The sequence below is a fragment of the Paramisgurnus dabryanus genome, chromosome 18 (assembly GCF_030506205.2).
Source record: "Paramisgurnus dabryanus chromosome 18, PD_genome_1.1, whole genome shotgun sequence".
Taxonomy (NCBI): domain Eukaryota; kingdom Metazoa; phylum Chordata; class Actinopteri; order Cypriniformes; family Cobitidae; genus Paramisgurnus; species Paramisgurnus dabryanus.
The window spans coordinates 10,835,812-10,844,855 of NC_133354.1; the positions used below are offsets into that span (position 1 = coordinate 10,835,812).

At 34.6% G+C, this 9,044-nt stretch overlaps 1 long non-coding RNA gene across 1 annotated transcript; it reads right to left on the bottom strand.

Annotated features, from left to right (window-relative positions):
* Positions 1-7,086: 7,086 nt before the first annotated feature.
* LOC141281039 (uncharacterized) lies at positions 7,087-8,328 on the bottom strand. The gene is made up of 2 exons (XR_012335422.1): positions 8,261-8,328; positions 7,087-7,168 (listed from the first exon to the last, which is right to left on the bottom strand). It is a non-coding gene; the product is annotated as an uncharacterized lncRNA (long non-coding RNA).
* Positions 8,329-9,044: the final 716 nt, after the last annotated feature.

Sequence of the window (9,044 nt, forward strand, 5' to 3'; positions counted from 1 at the left end):
AGTGAAAGAAAAATACACTTTACGGTACGTTGTAGCTTTCTTCCCTGAATTGTGGATGTGAACTAACATTTTCTGTTTTATCATGGCAGGCATCATTGCAGTTATATCCATGGGTGAATCAGATCTGACAGATTCGCTGATCTACCCCGAAACGCAACTGCAAAGGTTATGAAAGCTGCTAGCCCGAATAAAATTTCCATTTTAGATTTTTATAGGGCAGTTAACTTTATTACCCCAGCAGCATCATGTCTGTTAAAAATAGATGAAGTGTGGAGTCATTAACATGAACCAGCCAGATCCGAACCTCTTTGAATGTACCAGCACAGCTCATTTTCTGCAGAAAACAGTTGGCACAATCTCCTAATTAATTTTCACTGAGCAGTAGGGTTTTTGGTCTGCCCGAGATGGCACTGGATTCATTAAGATATCTTGTGGAGTTCAGAAGCCATTGTTAGTCGGTTCCCAATGGGGCTGGGAAGTTGTGGAGTGTCAATGTAAGTATTGGGAATTGTCCAGACATTTATTAAGTGAGGAGGTTACACCCCTAAAGCTGGAGACGAAGAGACTGAATGTCATTCTGGGTTCCTTACAAAATAAACCAGAATTCACATGGGATTCACACAAAAATGTTTCAGATGTGATTATGTGCCTTTGCACATGTAAAATGTATGTCGCCTATATGGGGAGTTCAAATGCAAAACCCTAACTGAAAAAAATTGCAATTGTTTTCTTGTAAATGAGCATTTTTTTATATCAAGCTTTTATGTTCAGGTTCAGTAATTTACTGCCACTGTAATGGCAATAAAAAGTTTATTAGTCAGTAATTGAAAAGCCTTTTTTTACAAATGTCACTTTAGTCATTTATTTGGTATTTAAAGACTTTGTAAAGTGATGTGAAATATGTGTTCGGAGTTTGTCACACCACAGTAAAATGTGATACGAACCACCCAGCTATTTAAATGATAAAAAACACTTTTTTATGAAAATCTGCAGCATTCTCTGCTCTCAAACGGTTGGTGCACATCCGCTGTGAGCACAAAAACCACACCCACTTATGGGAAAGTTGCCATCTCTTTAAATTTTAAATACAACTTGAATGGATGCCCGCGGTTGTGTTAGGGGCGGGGCAATGCTTGGTGGCTCCAGTGCTTCATTGAGCCATCGTTTTAGCCCTGCCCAAATAATCCTAAACACAGAAATGTGGAAAAACTGTTTAACAGTGGACATTCATAATTCATTACTACAGAGTTCACTGTCTTTGTAATGTGTTTTAGCAATACATTTCTAACATTTATTATTGGTTTATAAACAATTATCTGACTTTACATGTACTTGAACAAATTCGATTGCTAAATACCATTGACCTGTATACCAAGGAGCATTAGGGCCAAGCTAAAATAATGAAATAAAACCATCTCGAGATTAAAGTCATTATAATGCGAGATTTCGTTTTTCAAGAAAAAGTCAAAATAAACAAAATTATGCAAAAAAAAATTAATATTTAAAGAATAAAGGTCAATATTTAACAAGAATAAAGTCATACAATTTTGAGAATAAAGTCAATATATAGCAAAAATAAATTCATAATATTTTGATAATATTGTTATATTTTTACATGTGTTTGGAGTGATGTGAAAAAGCAGATCTGCAAGGCAGATAACAAATGACATGCCTTACATTAAATGAGGCAAATGAGGGATTTCAGAAAAAAGTTGTTTAATGCATTAAGACAATGATAATAATACACTAAATTCACTATACATTAATAATATATTAAAAGCATGTACGGTCAAGCAGAAAAGCTCAGGATGTGCTCATTTTCATTGAAAAAAAAAACGATCATGACCTTTAGCGTTGCGTTCTTATTCCGGAATCTTCTGCTTGCCTGTACACAGAATTTTTTATTAATAAAATGTTTGCTGAATTTGGTGTTTTAACATCATTGTGTATTATCACTTAACTTTTTTATATTACGACTTTATTATTGTTATATTACGACTTTATTCTCAAATTATTAAGACTTATTTATGAAATTACGACTTTATTCTCATTACATTACGACTTTATCCTTGAAACATTACGACTTTATTCCCCAAATATTATCACTTTACTTTTGTTCTATTACGACTTTATTGTCGTTATATTACAACTTTATGCTCAAGATATTAAGACTATCTATGAAATATTACGAATTTATTCTCATTATATTACGACTTTATTCTTGAATTATTACGACATTATTCCTGTAATTGTACTTATTTTACTTCTTTTTTTTAAATCTCGGATTATAATGACCTTAACCTCAAAATGGTTTTATGTTTTATTTCTAATAATTCTAATTCTCATTGGTACCTGTAAGTGCAAACATCCGGTTTATATCATTATCTCATTTTTTTATTTGAGCTTCTCATGTGTAATTAATACCTGCATTATTTGCTGTATTGTGTAAAATGATGGTTTTATGATTTTCTTATCTTTGTTAAAATATATATAAATAAAACAATTGCAGAGCCAAGCACAATGAAGCATGTCTTCATGTTCATCTTTTTTTAAGTCATTTTCTCTTATCTGTTATCTGTCAAATAGTTTGTTTGTTTTTTGTATTGCAATTCAATAAATTCCTCTTTCTTTTATTCCAGAAATTGTGGCCAATTTAATACATTTTTTAAAGGCCTTTTAATGGAAACGAGTGCAATATGGTCATCCAGTGTTTAATTGATGGGCACTCTTAAAAATGCTGGGTTATTCTCACCCTAGTGTTGGGTCAAAATGGGTTGTAATGTAACCTATGCTGTGTTGTTTTAACCAAAAAAGCTGAGTTGTTTTAACCCATTGTTGGCTCAAATATAAAATTTTCTGGGTTAATTTAACCCAATGGCTGTGCTCACCCCTTTTGCAATGCTGGGTTGAAAATAACCCAGCATTTTTTAGAGTGTATGATGAGCCCTAAATCATAGAGCACATTTACTGCATATTTCCCTCAGGATGCACTATTATTAGATTATGACTTTATTGCATTTTAAAATTTGTCTAACTCTCAGACCAACATGCCTTTAATAGAATAGTTTCTGTGTTTCTTTAAATTATAGATGCTGTGCAGACAACAGAGAACGTGTACCTGGAGCTTTAAAAGATCTTTCATCCCATTCTTTGTTGACGTTTCAACCCTTTCAAACATCTGAGGATTTTAATAATGTCAGTATTGACTCATCGATATGATGCAAGCAGACTGAAAAGGCTGGTTGCACTCAGAGCATGGGATGAAAAACATATCTTTACCTCATCCTCTTCACCCACAGTTATACAGTCTCATGTTTGTTTTTTTATAATTTTTCTCATCTGTTCATTGATTTGAGACTTTCCTCTCTTTGGGTGGTATGCTTTTCGCAGAAAATTGATATCTTTTCAAAGAAGATATCAAAAATAATTTACATATAATTTCAGCTCTGTGTGGTAATGGTTTATAGGGAAACGATAAGTGCGTTTCAAAGGCTTTTCCCACTGTGCCGTTCTTTGTTAGAGGTTGCCTCTTTTGATTATAAAGAGACATTTACTTCTGATGAGAAATTTTCATCTGAAATGAATCTATTTATTATTGCGTCCTTCCTAGGGACATGTGTACATAATCAAGAGTCAAACATTTCCTTTCAGTAAAGCTTTAAACTGTACACAAGTTTGTAATTAATGTGTAGAACTGGATGAACTGTAGACTAACAATGTTTTTCATGTTTGGATTTTGCTCTTGCATTCAGGGGGACTTTTGTTGCCAAAAGTAATTTATGTATACATCATGTTATTTACAGTACAGTATATTACATGAGCAAGATGTGATGCAGTCAGTACCACAGGTGATAACAGTTGTGCCATGACATCACGATTGAATGTGATATTGATATTTATGTTTTAATGCATATTGTGTATTTATAAGAGCTCAGATGCAAAACCCTCTTAGTGCACCTGACATGTTTTCTGGTAAATGAGCATTTTTATCAGACTCTTCAATGTTTTAGATCTTTCAGTGAATCAAATGTAAAGTTACGGGGTCCACTCATTCAAGTCCAAAAAAAATGTGCATCCATCCTTCACAAAAGAAATCCTTTTTTCTGGGAAAATTCTTATTGAAATTATTCTGGTCCTACTTTAGGGTCCAATTCTTTCTATTAACTAACTATTAACTACTTTTTCCACAATATACTCCAACTACTGCTTATTAATACTAAAGAAGTTGTTAATTTTAAGTATTGGTAGAAATGAGTCTGGTTAAGGACGTAGAATAAGGTTTTGCAGAATCAGGCATTAAAATAAGTATTAATAAACAGCCAGCATCTCATTAATATTAATGCTAAAATAATTGTTTTAGAGTCCATACACAGTATTTAGTTTATAAGTAACTGTAATTAGATTACAAGACAAATAAGAGTAATCCCTTACTTTACTTTTTCAAGGGAAAAGTAATTAAATTACAGTAACTAATTACTTAGTAACTAGTTACACCCAACACTCCCGGTTCAATTTTGTCTCATTTCAGAGAAATGTGTGGGCCAAAATTGCAGTAACATGTTTGACTGGCTGGTGTAAAAAAAAACTTTAAGGGCATTTTTCTCATTTCTCGTTTCAGTGTTTGCGTAGTTACTGCACTTAGCCTTTGTAAGGCAGATTTGGTTACTATCATAATTAAATCTTTGGCAGAGGTGGCGCTAAGTGACTTTTGCATGCAAGCTCCTCATATGTTTTTGAAGTTACGTTATTTTTATGTGATGTTTATGAATCAAAAAAATAAATAGCACACAGGCAAAGTGAATTAAATGTATGCTTAATTTATGTGTTCAAGCATTGACTACGAAATTACTTGAAAGCTCCCTTTCATACTTTGAGAATAGATTTGCATCTAAAATGCTTTATTTATTAAATTAACTTTATTGTGGGGATCACCCAATGATGCACCAAAAGATTTGATATCAGCACTCTGCATGTCATTTAAATCAACAGACTGTGTGGTCCGGTGAGACCCTGCATTTTAACTGGCTCGGTAGGCTCATTTGAATTTAAATGCCTTATCGGAGGCAATGTTCCTTCATACGGAGCTTTATAATGCAGATTATAGCAGACAACTACTGAAAATCAAATGGCTCATGATCTAATTTCATAGAAACATGGAAACGTCATGACTTTTAATGCCAGTTTTTTCCCTAAATGGCTTTTTCTCTGTGTTTTTTTAAAGCCCCAATGAAATTAACTGGCCGCCACACGACAAACACATCATCATCTGAGACAACGTAGTGACAAAATGCACTCTATACAATTTGCCCATTTAGGACTACTGTAGAAACATGCTGGCGACTTCCATGTACGGGGACCTGCGGTGTAAATCGATAAAACGGCTCATTCTAAGGTAATAAAAACATATCTTTTCATTATGTAAGGTCTTTACCCACCACTGAAAACATAGTAATGTATATTAAATTCTATTTATGTCAATAAAATGTTACACATTGCACCTTTAATATTTAATTGGAGAGATGGAAAATATTGCCATTGTTGTTTGAATATGATCTGTGAACAGTGTTGGGGAGAAAATAAGTAGTTAATGCCAATACAATTGTTTATGTTAATTCATTATGCATTGACTTATATTAACAATCGCTGCAGTATTGTAAAGTTTGTTTACTGTTTGTCATGTTAGCTAATGCATTAACAAATACAACCGTATTATAAAGTGTTACCCTTTCATATACCTAATATTTAGTTTTAGTATTTATTATATGAATTTTCAAGTAAATTTAACTTCCACAGACCATATATTTATGAAAAAACATTTAGATCAACTAACAGTGATTGATATCAAGATATGTGGAGACTTTCAACCAAAAGTTTCTCAGCATGCCTGTCTCAAAACTACAGTAGTTGAGTGCTTCTCGTGTCCCTTGGTTCGGTATTATTGTCATTATGCCTGCAGCCTGTCATCAATCATAAATTGCATTTGAATTACAAACAGTGTGTACGGTTACATTCCTGTTCGCTTCAGCAGCTTTCAGATATTCAGCCACAATCCATGTCCTGTTTATTTTTGAATATATGACACACGTTATTACTTTTTTATGAAATATGTTGCTAGACTCTGTTTACTGTGAGCTAATATCACATCTGTCTCTCTAAAATGAGCTTCTGTCTACTGTAAAGAAAAAGCTGTCAGTTCAAGATACCATAGTGTAATTTCATTTTAGCATAAATTAATAAAAAAAAATTGCAGCCCAGTTAAAAGTTTTGTTGCCCATTTAAAAGTTTAAAAGACATAATATGAGACCTGTATGTAGATATCAACTTTATCTCAAATGTTTCTTGAAAATTACTTTAGATGGGGTACAGCGATAAAAATGAATGTGGATAAAATGGCTCATAATTTAGTACTGATAAGAAATATTGTATTTGAGTTTATACTGAAATCTCTTCCTGTTGTTGACCAACTTTGATATCTTGGCAACTTGGCAAATTAATATACATTCAAGAAGTATCTTATTAAGTCAGAAGTAAGCAAAAGTTATTTGATCTCAATGCAATCTCATTGCTTTCTTCACTCTAAAAACAAATGATGCTAAAAAGCGCTAAAGGTGGTTCTTGGCTCGTAATCAAAGAGGAACCATTTTTGGTGCTATGAAGAACCATATGGGGCTCATATAGCACCACTGTAGCACCACATATGGTTCTACATAGCACTATATGTTTCTACACAGCTGCCACAAAGGTTCTTCATCTTTTATGGCAAAAATAGAAATAATGAAATGTGACGAGACATGGGCACAGGATACGCGAGCAATGTGTTTTCATGCATGGTAAAGAGACCGCCAATGAATTATATAATAAAATACATAAATACTTACTGTAGAGAACTTATTAAAAGCTTTCATTTAATTTTGTTTGAAACTTGAGCTGTTATAATGAATCGGCAAACTATTATACACCTTTTGTGCGAACAGTAAAGGCTTTCGTTAATGTGTTTGTTGGGTCTGCACGTGACGCACTGGTAAACATGAGGAAACCTCTCATATGTCATCTATTAGCTGACGGCAGTAAGTGTACGTTTTTTACCAGGGCCGTGCAGAGACCATTGGAGGGGCAGGTGCTCAAAGAATAAAAAGGGCACTTTACTCGCTGACACGCAAGCACACAACTGAAACAAATAATAAAGTAATACAGAATAGAAAGATGATAAGTCTAACGTTTTCTTTATTTTCCTTGCAAATAGAGTGAGACAGAAAAATCTATATAGACTGAGTTTTATATCTATATATTTATGCATTTGGCAGCAGCTTTTATCCAAAACGACTTACAGTGCATTTCATTTAGTGTTTGTGTGTGTCAACACAGTATATGCAGTTTTGAAATTATATGATATTATATATTGCATTGTGACATTAAGATATTATTACGTTTACAGGCTTGTGTTTTTGTTGTCATATTTAAAATATAATTCTATTCTATTCTAATCCTGTTCGAAATTTGTATACAAAGAGAGTAGCCTACATATTTTAGTTTTGAATCGTGTTTGTGTTGTGTTTTTGCACACTTTGATGCCTTGATGACAGGGCAATAAAATAATGACATTCATTTCTCCTTTCATTCATTTTATGAAGACTCTAGTACTTTCTTCATTTTCAGGTAAAGTAAAACTGGTTGCAAAGCTGGAGAGTTTTTGACTGAGTTAATAATTTAGCTCGAGTATGGCTATATTACCCAACATCAGCTCACATTGTCTTTTATCAAAGGCGAGTCCAGGAACCATATATTCAATGTGATACAAAAGTTAAGAGTTTTTTTTACCGTATTCATTGGATCTTGCTCTTCCAACAAACTCCGCGTGACAAGTGGATGACATTAGAACAGCGCGAGAGCGATTTTAAATCAAACTCCTCAGTATGATTTCCCGAATGTTTCTCGCGGTACTTTGATGTCATAAGCGTTTCGGTTCTTGCATTGCTGCGTGAAGTTGAGCACACCTAAAAACTCGACACAGCTACCTGTATGAACTCCCGGCAGAGAACGTCCCTGCCTTTGCCTCATCCATTGTTTTTATATGGGAAGAATGTTTTATTTTCAGCGTGAGAAATACAAGGTGTGGCGTGTGAAGGCTGAAATGCGTGAGACTTGAGAGCCCTGTTTGCATCTAACGTTCTAGAGATGTTAATACACACAGACAGCAATAAAGCTGTGCATGCTCTCCTCACGTTGTTCTTGTAAAATAATAATAATATAACAAGCATACCGCTTCGGTTCAATGCCGGCTCGAGGGGGATCCTCCCTGTACTGCGCACTGTGTCGTGCACGTGTGGGCGCTGCTAGCGCTGCGAGCTTTCCCTAAAGAGATTGTCCAATAAAAGGTCAATACGTCATCATGTGACTAATTTTATTTGCGGCTACTTATTTTTTATTAATTTTACTAATAGTTAGATTGGGCAAGCTTTCACAAAAGGGCATTTACTGTAATTACAAAAAAATGCCTTGACAAAAAGGGCACTTTGGTCATCCAGGGGTAAAGGGGCAGGTGCTTGGGCACCCGCCGCCCCCCCTCTGCACGTGCCTGTTTTTTACCATAGTAAACTCGAATGGCGTCTAAATATCACAGTGGTTAAACGCATACACGGGGGCGCGCATCTTCTACGCTGAGCGTAGTTTCAGATGGTGCAATAGGCGTAAATATTTTTCACAATGTTGGACGTAGCTAAGCCCGACGTAGGACTATTACACCCAACTTCTTAACGTCCGGCTAGTGCAACCGGCCCTTGGTTATTTGCGCATGATTAAACATGAGTATTTATGGTGAGAAAACAAAGCTTTTTTGGCCTTTTTTTTAAATGGGGATTGGGGGTGCGCCAACCCGGTTGGGACATAGAAGGGGGTGCGCAGGAAAAAAAGTTTGGGAACCCCTGCTCTAACTAGTTGCTAAACTGATCTCTTGAACAAATGCCTCGTCGAAAATAACAAATGTTTTGGTTGCCTAGGTAATCTATGTGTTGTTTTTGCTTGCTATATAAATAAACTACGTTTAA